Source organism: Patiria miniata, unplaced genomic scaffold, assembly GCF_015706575.1.
Source record: "Patiria miniata isolate m_02_andy unplaced genomic scaffold, ASM1570657v1 HiC_scaffold_23, whole genome shotgun sequence".
NCBI lineage: Eukaryota > Metazoa > Echinodermata > Asteroidea > Valvatida > Asterinidae > Patiria > Patiria miniata.
The window spans coordinates 5,957,724-5,970,783 of NW_024037062.1; positions in this window are offsets into that span (position 1 = coordinate 5,957,724).

The following is a 13,060-nucleotide window of genomic DNA, read 5'->3' on the forward strand; positions in this document are numbered from 1 at the left end:
ATAAGGCTTGCCCCGAATCACGTGATATAAATACTGCCTCTTTGGTCGGGAGAATGCAAAATTAAAACGTGCAGAGCATTGGATTAAGTCACCGTCCAGATTTTATTCAGATTTAACTAAAAAAAAAGGCTTATTACGAAAAAGTCAAAGTGCTACAACCTACTAAATTTACAATCGATAATCCATGTGAATAAAGTGCGACGCCTGTTTCTGTTTCTGAACAACTTGAAAGTGCAACATGACCTGTGGGGTCCTTCGTGGAAACACAAAAGCACAATGACCTCCTTCCTATACTATTTTGAATTAATTTGCTAGGGGTGCCAAACCTCTTCTTACCATGGACAAATGTAATAATCGAGACGAATTCCTGGCTTCCTTACCATCACGTTATAAAGAAATTGTTTAATTAGGTGGCGGGTCAGAAGTGTCAGAGGGATTTCATAAAAATCAAATAATCAAAACTGGAAACGAAGACACATTCTTCTCTTTGTCAAAACGGGAGACTTGCCCTTAATAAAACCTCCCAAACCGAGTATGGAAGTGAGACCGACGTTCACCATCAATTGAGTATTTGGCTGTTGCTCTGGATACTTACACAATGACTAAAAATAGTTTTTAAACTTCGATAAATATACCTTAGCTGGGGATTATTTAAAATGTCAATCAAGGCATGCAGGACTACCTGCGTGTGAATACAACTGTCGTTGAAATGTAATCGAATAGACAAATATAGATTCTTAGAATTCCATGTCAGTCGACTCACCTCAGTAAGAAAGAGGTAACCTTGGGTGTTCCAAAAGCAGAGTCTGCAGTCTGCTGCAGTCAGAGATGTGTTCTCAACTCGTCACAGGTTTGACATCACGGTCTTCCTTTAATTAGCACTGTTGGTATTCTTCAGCAATTGGTGACACGCTCTGGAATGCACAGCCCCGGCAGTGTCGAGTGGATGGGGTTTTGTCCAGCGATCTTGCGGTGTGTAAAGCAGGCGTATTCATATTATCGAACATCTGCAGTACACCAACTCGGAGCAAGGATTGTACATCACGCAGAAATTTGAATCGACATCATACATTTACAAGTGATAGGCTTGTGGTGCCTTGATGGCGATAAAACTCACAGAAATCTACTCATAAAACACTCAAATTCCCTCCCTGTTCACACGTCCGCAACTCACATTTATTTCTGTCAACTTTAATAGATACGACGACACTTGCATGATCCTAACAATTCCCGCGTTTTGACAAGCGTTAGACGTTTTGGCTTGAGCTTCGTGATCGGACTGCTGCGAACAGCCGTCGGCTGGAGAGCAATTCATGTGAATCTGCAAGTCTCCTGTCACACTCTGATGAATGTGGTTGTTTCTTTAATTCACGTAGAGATCATCTGGGATCATTGGCTTCAATTTCAATAGCTTTTTAAGGCCATATATCTTAAGGTCTCTATAACAAAAATAAATCTGAACTTATGGAAGCATGATCATATACGTGATTTCAAGGACACTTAGCAGAGGCATGCCAGCGTTTTTGTATTGCCTCTGGCCAATAGGGTTTGGATAGAAACAAATAATTCACGAGAATCGGACAGAGTTGCATTTATTCCTGCCTTCAACGTGGTTATCTTGAAATGTTTAATGACAACATTTATAATTAAGAACAAGATATTTATATATATTAATTTTATATTTAGACTGCGAAGCAATCGTCAGAGCAGATATGACATTTATTTTGCAATTTAGCAAAAGGTTTAAAGATTCCTCCAAAATTAAAATGGTTCTAGTAATCGGGGCCTCAAAAACGTGTCCTTTTCAAAATTAAGAATCGCATTTGTGATTGGATTGGATAGTCAGGTCACGTCACAGAACGAGAATCTTACCGGGTGTGACGTCACCGTGTGACATGTCTATACCAAGCATATTGACGACTGAGTTCATTCAAAAATCGAGGCTTTATATGGACTGGCTATAAATCAAGAATCACGCCTCAAGAGTCCGCACTGATAAGCTAGGATAAAACAAGTAATTATTCGGTCATTCGTGTTATATAAGAGAATGTTGTAGACCGATGGGAAAAGAAATGTCATCGATTCATGTCATCATGAATATTCTAATGCTTCCCTCTCATTCTAGGTTTCCGTTGCAGGGGAATGAGAGCACATTCCAGCGGGTCGATGCGTGACATGCGGCAGTGTGTGCAGACAGGTACCTCTAGCTATACCTGAGTGAGTGAGCGCGTCTACGAATAAAACTGGGACATTAAGTTTGGATCGAAGATGCATTGAACGACTACTTTATATGAACCTTAAGATGGATTTTTGAAATCCTGAAATTCGCTTTGAGCTCTTGTACTGACTGGATGCAAGGGCGTAAATGTGGGGGAGGAGGGGGATTGGGAGGATTTACCCCCCCCCCCCCACTTTTTGACAGGGGGAGGGGCCATTGGACCACCCCCTTATATTAGATTTATTTTTGTGAGAAAAAACGAAATGCTAATTTAAAGGTTATCTGGTAATAACTATGTGAAGTCCAAATGTATAACATAGTTCAGAAAATCTTAGAACAAAAGCTTTAAATGCACCTTTTACGGTAAGGTTAAGTTTGCATACAATTTACATTTGTATTATGAACAGCGCCATCTACAGTCAGTCATGAGTCCCCCACCGGCTTTTCGAATTTCCACGGCCCGGCAGTTTTAGGATATTTGGTCAATCCCCCACCCACCCACTCGCTGACACAGATTTTACGCCACTGACTGGACGTTTTGTGATTTTTTAGGATTTGTGTTACCAAATGCTATAACAATATAATTATTTGCAACTCGTTACACGTGTACCCTAAACAGCATGAATAAATGTACTTAGAGGAGATATGCAAAAACTGAAACTGACTTCGACATAACATGTCCTTAAACCTCAACAGAATAATGGTACGCATGGTACGCATGACGGTACGTATTTGTCTTGGTCCCGCACCTGTCTATGTCACACTTTCGCAAGTAGGGCTGCGAAGGAGTAGTTCAGTTTGGGTGAACCATGAAGAAAACGTCATTGGTGGCGCCAGTTTCATCAAAAGCATAAACGAATAACGGGGTCAACGCACGGATGGAAAAAATAGCTCTTTCAGCAAATCGTAGCTCACAGGATGAACTCCAAATCTTGTTAGCGATTGAAATTAGATTAAGAGCGATGGCCAGTCTATTCAGATCCCTGGTGCGTGTACTTAACGCCTTCTGAAGAGTCGTGGATGATTGACATGATACATCCTCCTTGACAGCGAAGTTGAAGCGCTGGCACGGGTTTTGTCCAAGTTCAGCTTAAATGATAACATTCCTGTGCTATTTTCCAGTTTAATCCGAAAAATATATTACATTTTGAAATTGGTATTGTTTTTTTCTCAAAACAAACGTTTTTCACTCAAAAATTCACTTTTGCATAAATTGGATCGTAGATCTGGTCATGAAATTTTCAAAAAGAAGTGGACAACAGTCAAAAGCCTTCCTCTTAAGATGGCTCAAAGTAACCAAATAATAAGAGCCGAAGTATGAAACCATCTCGTGATGCAATCATACAGTTTTCATTTAAATAATATAATCTGTTTTAAACATGGACTTTGCGCCGGGAGATATAAACTTACGTCGTCGAAGGGCAATCCCTAATATAAATCCCTCCAAAGAATAAAGTTCCTTTTCACTTTAACTCCACCTTCCGTAATGGTTTCAAGTCAACATGGAGAAGAGGACTCGCACTGCCTGAAGACACTGACACCGTGCGCAGGTATCTTTATCATTTATCAGACACGTGATTCAATACAGATACCATTCGGTGTTACATTTACACACTTTATGCATTCAGTCAGCCACAAGGAAGTACCAAGGACCCAGAGTAAAACTTTCAGCTTTATCTCAACGCATCCGCATTCTAACAGCAGATACATTGAAAAAAAACCTCAAAGAATTCTAAGGTTCTTCTGACCAAGTTCTGCAGGCCGTACACTATACCTGAGGAATCAATCGAAGATACCATCAGGAGATATATCCAAGTCTACTCGGAGGTGTTTTATTAGACTACGGGTTTCACGGATCTCCGAAGGAACTTCTTACTTCTTCCAAAATTTTGCTTTTTTGTGCAATTTGCTTTCCGGCGACATCGTAAGTTCTATCACAAGCGTCTCTACGGGTGCACTCTCGTCAACAAAATCGTGCGGCTGTCGGCAAAGAAGCCGCTCTGAGCAGCGCCACCTGGTGTTATATGATGTCTACACACAGCCACTTTTCAAATCTCCAGCGGTTTGGAATTTCTAAATAGAGAACTTATTCGTCAAGGTTGAGTCAAGTATTGACAGTGTGATAGAAAAAAAAATTGTCTAAAAGGCAAAACAAAAGGGAGAAATTATTTTTGTAAAGTCCCAAACTGTGATTTCAAAGGTGCTGCATGGGGGTCACATGTATACCTTTTCAGCACTGCATATACTAGATGCATCTTACATCAGACATCATGTGTGCAGGGCCCAGCATACACAGGATAAATTTACATCAGAAATAATGTGTGACCTCAAACTTTGGGTTGTGTGACTGCCACTTAAATGACCAACAGACAGACAGACACCGTAGGATCTTTTAATATAGGATGCAATTCTGGCCTTTTGAAAATGATGGACGAGGCAGCAGGCCTATGTTTAATTTTTACATTCTTTCCAAAAGAGATAGTCTTAGTAGACTATACATATAGTTTGTCCTTCACATATTTCTCATGGTAACAATGTATTCCGACCTGATCATACAAACTTTAAAATCCCTTTGAACGATCTGTTTTGGGTTTCAGATGTAAACTGAACAGTTGAATCTGATCAGGAAGGGTAAATCTATATCCTATCGGAACTTTCCTTAATACAATTGCAAAATTTATAGGTGAAAAAGATATCCTTATCTATACAATGTGCATCCTATTTCAGGAAATCGCAAGTTAGATTTGTATTGCAACAAGTTTGACCCCAAACAAACAAAATATAGTTATTTAAACAAAGCAGCTGGTCACTGCGGACCGATAACGGAAACTTCATAAATTTCTAATAAAATAGAAGTGCGATGCGCAGGATCACGACGCAACCAAATTTCTGCCTAAATTCACAAGGGGTTTTGTTATGAAGGTTTTGCGGTCACATGAAAGATGCATAGGGTTTACACACTTTCTCCCCGATGGTCACGATCCTTATCAAATCAAGACAAGGCAAGCATATTAGAACCGGACTTAGACCAATTTGGTCTACAGAGTCTAGGAATTAATCCGAGACAAATTTTGAATCAAGGCTTGAAGCAAGTGATAGTCCGTAAAATAGGTACGAAGAGGATACTAGGTTGCACATCTGTGACCTGGAAAAGTTGCACAGCCCCGTGCAACTTTTTTACAACGTATAAAGAAAGAGGAAATATTTAGAAAACGCCATATTGTCCGAGTGGGTCTGAGTGGGAAATATCTCAAATGGTACAAAGAAATAAGATCCAGTATAAGAATGGCACTGTCCGTACTCGGTGACTCTGGTTTAGGTACTTAGACGCTATAACAGAGCAGTGAAATCCATGCCCCCCCCCTCAAAATGGCCTTTTGAACATTGCGTCTCTTAGAAAATATGATAGAAATGCTAATTTATAACGGAAGACAACATTCTAAACTTCGCTGTCATCGATGCCGAAACGTCAATACTGGTTACTGGTAAAGCTGACATTATAGTCGGGAAAAATCGATGGAAAACGTCCCAGAATCTATGTATTTATCTCAATTTCTACAATCTCCTCAAGTTGTTATTTCATGAGTAGTTGAACACTTATATAATCTAAGTATATTCCGAATTTCAGATTAATATGTTGTTGCAAACGTTAGTGTTACACCTAGAACTATTTCATACTGTACATGTAGTTATAATAGTTTTAAAATATATTGTATTAATAATATTTGCTTAACACCTATTCAAATAATGTTTTATCTCACTGTATTGAATTTTATTCTATTTGTTATGTTGTATAATTATACATGTTTGTAGTCATTATTTATTGTATGCAGGGCCCCAATGGAAACCAGTTTCACACTTTTTGGGCATACCGTGGGTAATGAAATGGAATAAATAAATAAATCTCCAAGGAAAATATCGATGAGGAGTTTTTTTCCAACCAAACCCACGTGAATGGTTTTCAATAAAGCGCCGTAGGCGCTACGGTTGACCGATTTCGGCCCGGCAACACCATGACGAAGCGCATATTAGCATATTCATCAGCGTCACTCGGCGTGACTTGGCGTGGGTATCGGTGTCGACCAATGGAAGCCGGCAAAAAGGGTGATATTTATCAATTAATAACTCGTGAAGGAGGCTTTTCTCCAAATTGTTACAGCACACCATTATCAATTAATAACTCGTGAAGGAGGCTTTTCTCCAAATTTTTACTGCGCACCATATTGGATAGGAACCTTATTAATATCCGTTAGGCTTGAACAGGTTGACAGATATTGCAAACGCCAATGTTTCAGCTTCAAAAATGCAATTAGCCAGGCCTATTTTTCCAATTTCAACAAAAAGTAATAAACATATCACAATGATTTTTAGCACATACTTGGATCATTATAAGGAAAATAAAACCTGGAAGTTGCATGAAGATACGGTCTTCCAAACGGGATAAATTATTTTTTGCAGATTTCGCCCGCCAACATGAACATATCTGTGTGAATGTAGTTTCATTCAAAATAAAGAGTTACGTAACCTTTAGAAATCGCCCTTCGCAGCCACATGACTGTGTAAGCATCTAATTCACGCCGATTTACAATAGGTATCATTACCAAGTGTAAACATGACAGTTGGTTTTCATTTTATTTGTTATCACAGAAACCAAGGCGCAGCCGTCTATTCTCTTGGACCTATACAGACGGCACACCGTATACACACGAATATCCAATTCCACCGCAAAGCCTCTCGGTAAACATGTCCCCAGCATGTCTAGCATCAACGGCTTGGGGTTAAGACTGTTTTAATGGAAAGGAAAATTCCTTCTTAATGGAATACGTCAGAAAACTAAATCTGTTCAGGCATCTAGCTCTGATGTTTGGCTTACGGAAACTCAAATTTGATTTTGCCTTTTCTTCTCCCGGAGAAGAAGAATGAAATTTGTCCACTTTGTCAATATAGCTATTTTGTTTGGCGAATTTGTTTGTCAGTACATGTACTGTTGATGGAATCGACTACATGCAAGTCTCACTCTGACCTTTCACAAAAGTACAATAGACTTTTGCTGGGCGCATCTTTTTTTCCTAGTTGGCATGAACTCAATGGCATGAACTCAATTCAGATCTTCGGAAATATTTAGTGAGACGCGACTTTTGGACGCCAGTTTGAATCAGACTGCCCCGACAGACGGTCCAACGCAACTGAAGTTGTGATGATATGTTCAATACTATACTTTTTTTGGCACATTAAGGCTTCCCTTTTTATTCTCTGGTTCTAATTTCCGACGGACCTTTTACGGGCTCGCGACCCTACTACGACCATACTTAAGAGAAAAACTATGAGAACCATAGAAAAACAGGCCTGCCTTCTGAACTACTACAGCGACTATGATTTGGCTTATGAAAACATCGCAAGCACGGGTTAAAGGGGCATTACTGCCTGAAATCCCCAAAAATTCCATGTCTTGGATTATTTATTATACTGTTTTAAAGGTCTAATTGAAAAGAAACTAACCTAATGTCTTACCGTTCTCGAGAAAAGAAGGAAAAACCCGGTTGTTTACATCGAACGTCACGGAGTACGCATATGTTTTTCCTGTTGTTTTCTTTCAATGTACGATACACGTTGTGTGTGTCACATAAATTACACACAGCACCAACACAGACATTTTGATTCTTAGACGTCCGAAGAAGGTGACCACTGTGCGGCTGGGATCACAACTAGCACTAAGCAGCTCGATTTTTCTGGACAATTATTTTTACCCCCAAAATTCGTTCTAGCATAACACAAAAGCGCCCAGTTTTCAAAGGATGGTTGTGTGGACGTTTATATTCTACGTTTAAATGGTCTTTCTTTACATATATCATGATTTTTTTTAAAACGCGTTTTTTTGTTAGCCCAATTGGGCGTATTCTAGGCCGTAATTTAAAGAGGTTGTGGAATGCTAAAAGTCGTTTTGTTTTTTATATTTTTTTTTATTGTAGAGTAGACCCATATGTATCATCATGACAAACTCCCATTCTTTTGTGTGAGTTTATATGTTTATAACACTGAAATTCATCGAGTAATTTGTTGGTCGGCGAGCGCATAATTGAAATCAACAGTCGTCGGGTTCTTCGTAAAATCAGAAAAATCGTGACGCAATAAACAGGACTCGTTTATACAACGGCTGTTTACTGCTGTCCAACGCGCCCCAGCAGCACGTATGACTCGCAGTCAAGCAGTGAAAAATCAACATTTTGTAAAAGACTTGCAGAGATTAATATTCCTTCCCATCGCTTAATTTTTGGATGAGCAAGGGCGGATCCAGAACACAATTTTTTTTGGGGGGGGGCCAAATTTTTTTTGGTCCCCCCCAAAAGTGGGTCAAAAAAAGTACGGCGTGGGGTTCGGGGCCCACTTAAGGGCCCCGAAACATTTTTGGATTCTAGATGCTCTGTGTTGCGATCTGAGGCAATTTCTGACCACTTTAACCAATGTTTTTTGAGGAAAAGATGGTGGTGTACTCATTGCCTGCCTTTATTGCGATGTCACATAAAAAAAAAAAAATTGATTTCGTTTTTTTGGGGGGCCATGGCCCCCTTTGGCCCCCCCCTGGATCCGCCCTTGTGGATGAGTACATTGAACAAGGAAACGGTGACCTCTAAGCTGTTCTTCCGTATAAATTTGAGCCCCGACTGCCCGAAAAAAGAGACAAACGAAGACACGGATACTGCAACTGGCCAGCTGAAAACGCCAGACAACACGGCTCTGATGAGTGGTAGGTCTGCGACGTTTCCGTAAAACACAGCTGTGTTTTACCCAGGGACTCAAAGTATTATGTTCATTATAACATTTTTAGATGAGCATCAACAGTCCTACCGCAACTTTCTTCGTGATTTACAGACAATTCCAAAGATTATTCTGGTGAATATTCAGTCCAAAGAGACGACAAATCGTCAGGTTGTTTTTCGAATTATACGCTTACGGCACGCGTAACGCATCACGGCAGTGGATGTGGTCGACCGTGTCCAGAACTAATGTTGTACGGTTAGCAGCGTCGCGGGCCCCGGTCAAGTCCCTTGCGTTGCCTGGTGCTTTTTATGTATACGTTCGCCACGAAAAAGTAGTCCTCTTCTCTTTTCTTTCCTTGTGCATTTTAACCATTTTTTTTTAACATCCTGAAACGATAATTACGAAGTTACTCGAATTTTGAAATTGTTTACTTTATTGTTTACCAAAAAAAAGCTGTAAACAAGGCCAGGAGACCACACATTATGGGACTACCGTTTCACCTCGACCCGTAAACGGGGCTACAATTCATAGTCACGCTCCGTTCATAAAACAAAAAGTTCTGGACTTAATACGACATGTTCGGGATCCCGGTTGAAAAACTTTCACTGGTCCCGAAATTTAAAGAGCAGTATCATTATTTTCAGTACCTAATTAAGACTTTATTCAAGAAATTCCAGTGGCAGAGAATCTGTCATTCGATCAAAAGAAGTAGGAAAATGGAGCCCTGTCGAATTAATCAGCAACAACGTATAAAGGAAGAATGTCTTATACGAACTCCACTTTGACTGTATTGAACGGGTCTACGGTTCTTCAAGATTGGCAATAGACAAATGGTCCAAAAACAGTCTTCCTAAATCATTAACAAATCATATCTCTGTTATTTCTTGTCCGATTTTAAAAATTGTACAAAGAATTACCTGGACTTTGAAGATAAACAAAACATAGCTCTCTTGCATGCACTTCGAAAAATGGTGTGTGGTCTCGTCCGCGACCCCGTTCTGTGGAAGGGGCCGGGCAGGGGCGGCCGCGTCAGGGGCTGGGGCCGGCCTGAGAATATGGCTCATCACACACGGTCGCCTTATACTGTCGCGATCGGGTGTCAGTACGGCACCATTGTTTTTCTGTACAGTCGTGTAGCAATTCCAAATTATCTCTTGAGAAAAGAAGACTCTTGCCGTACAAAATGTACAGTGCATGATCAGCGCTCTATCCGTTAATTTGGCTAAAATCCGATCTCGTGTTTCGCACGGTACCCTTTCGGACAAACTGCATGGCACTACGGCGGATTCTTATTCCTCCATGCTGACACCCGGACGGGAAAATTTGAAATTTATTGCAAACAAATGTGGTGTGATTACAGCCAGCGACTGACACAATTATAAGCATATAGGTTTGGCTTGGCCTAGTGCGTTCGCTACCCGTACACGTATCAACAACGAATTATTTTGAAATTCATAGACCGTTTACCGGTGTCAAAATCTACAGGCCCCGCGGCCGGGCCAGCGGCACAAGTACACCCGTGAATTTCCAGCAAGCTTTACATAGCGTGTCACGGTGATGTGAACGATCGAACGATGTAACAGACGTTTCATGCTACGGTTGGCCGTTAGGGCAAACACAAAAGAATGATCCCCGATCTATAAATGAAATGCTATGTAACTATCAAAACACTGAATTATCTTCGTAACAATAGTCTTCGTTTTTATTTCATCACACCGAGCATTCCACAACCTCTTTAACATCATTAGACGCTGTGGACGCTACGTATCGTAAGTGACACCACAAACACTCATGCACTTACTACCAGTAAAAACTAGCAATCGGAGAAAACGGCATCACTTTGAACAACACTTTGCGTCTAGACTGCAGAGTATTTTCAGTTTTCAGTTGGGTTTCTGGTTGTGGACACTTGATGAATTGAATTCAATAAATTTGCTGTTTTTCACCCGTTTGTATATTAAATCAACAAGAAATAAGAGAAAAAAAGTGAATGCTAGTTCGTGAAACCAAAAAAACTGCGATTTACTTCAATATATTGCAACACTAGGTTTGTGCTACTTCGTGGAAATGGAGAGTGTTACTTCGTGAAAACGTTTTTGCTTGCATCTAAGCTGAGTGCACGCCATGCATTACAATGGTAAATGGAACTTGAGTGTTACTTCGTGGAAACAAAAATTGTCACTTTTGCGCAAAAGTTGCCGTGGATAGTTAGCATAATTATGCTTGAAGCTTTTAAACCTCGTGCAATGGTAGCCCTTGATGAATAATGTAAAAAAAAAAAAAAAATGAAAACTAAAAAAAAAAATTGGTTTAAACGTGGAGTGCTACTTCGTTGTGTCGGTGACGGTATAATACATATTGTATATGGGTCATTCTATAAATATTTGAGGTCCAATTCTTTTCCTTTCCCTGTTACATTTTACGTTAATTTTTTTTTATTCTGATGCACTCCTTTATGCAGTTATTCTTCAAGAGTGTTTATGAGTAGTAAACTACCTACCCGACAAATTGAACATCGTTTGAAGTCATTCCTAATGACACTTGAATGGCAAATTACACATTTTTTTTGGGGGGGGGTCGACTTTTTCCCGCAGGTCCATTTTTTCCTAGCAATTGATATTTTAGTTTTTACTTAGTTTGTGTATGTGTGCGCTATCTTTGGAAAAACAAATAGAAGATACTTAGCAGAAGCTCCATCACGCACTACTTATAGCCTACATATTAAGCCTGTTTCCATATCGACGTAAAGAAACGCAAAGTGAAACGCAAACCGGACCTACACTTCAACGCAGACATATTGAAATGTTTCATTCGAAAGTGTCGCCAACTCAGACAGACGCAAACTACCTCGCAGACGATCGGCAAAGTTGAACCCGATTCAACTTGGCCGACTATTCCGCGTACTATCCGCGCAGTCTGCGTAAGCATTTAACGTCGATATGGAAACCAGGTTTTATTAGTCGTCACACGATCTGTCCGAAAGATCAGAAATGCGACGCAGTAATAGCGTAAGGTCCACATTATGATAAAGGGGTCCACTTTATGGTAGAAACGATCCTGCCTGTTCTCTAATTAAGCTGGCTACGGTTCTAAAATACTGGGGCCGTATTCATGAAACCTTTAATACTAAGCCTAGTTGGTTACTAAAAAGCATGTAGTTGTTTACTAAGCCTAGTTGGTAACTAATTGATATTCATGAAACATTACTAACGTTAGTTAAATTCTAATTTTCTTACTAAAGTTGATCTAGGGCAACTTAGATCTAAGTCACTAGTAAGCAACTATATCATTTGTTGCTGTGTCAGACTTGGCTCTAGATCTTTAGGTGGCTTTCCCCCTCCGGTTGCCTTCTAAGACTTAATTCTCATTCTTGACAGGCATTCTCTTGACTCAGTTTTTAATGTGGATAATCTTATTTTAAAATATCCAATGGTCTTTCAACCTGTGAAAATCCTGAACAGTGTTGAATGAGAATAGCTGTCCATGCATCTTTCTTTTTGTTTGTTAGTGTTTACATCCTTATGCCTAACATCACTTTATCTATTAATCCCTCATACTTGTCTGCCATCATGAAGAGTTCTCTTTTTGAGGATAATTTGCCTTTCCTTGCCATTTTTGTAGCCATGTCTGATAACCTAGCTATATATGCAATTAATGCTAGAGGATTTGATGTTGATTCACTTACATGCAGACGCAGTACACAATACAACATAAATGTAGGCCTTATGCTCGACATGGTTTAGCCTAACACACCTCATACTATTGTATCTGTTGTCATCACATTCCATATATGGCCACTCTACCCAAAAGCACCCAATTCTATAGTTACCCACGTATGCATCTAAATTCTCCCAGTATGTAACTAGTTAGCAAGGTTCTTAGTAAGGTTTCATGAATACCAATTTAGTTGTCAACTTCATAGTAGACTACTAGGCATTTTAGTATCCTACTAAGGCCTAGTTGGCTGCTAAGTTAGTAAGGTTTCATGAATATGGCCCCGGACCTTTGGTATTCCTAATCCAGTAAAATGAATCCAAGGCCCACGGGAAACTCGACCAGTTTGAATCATAGATTCGAATTTCA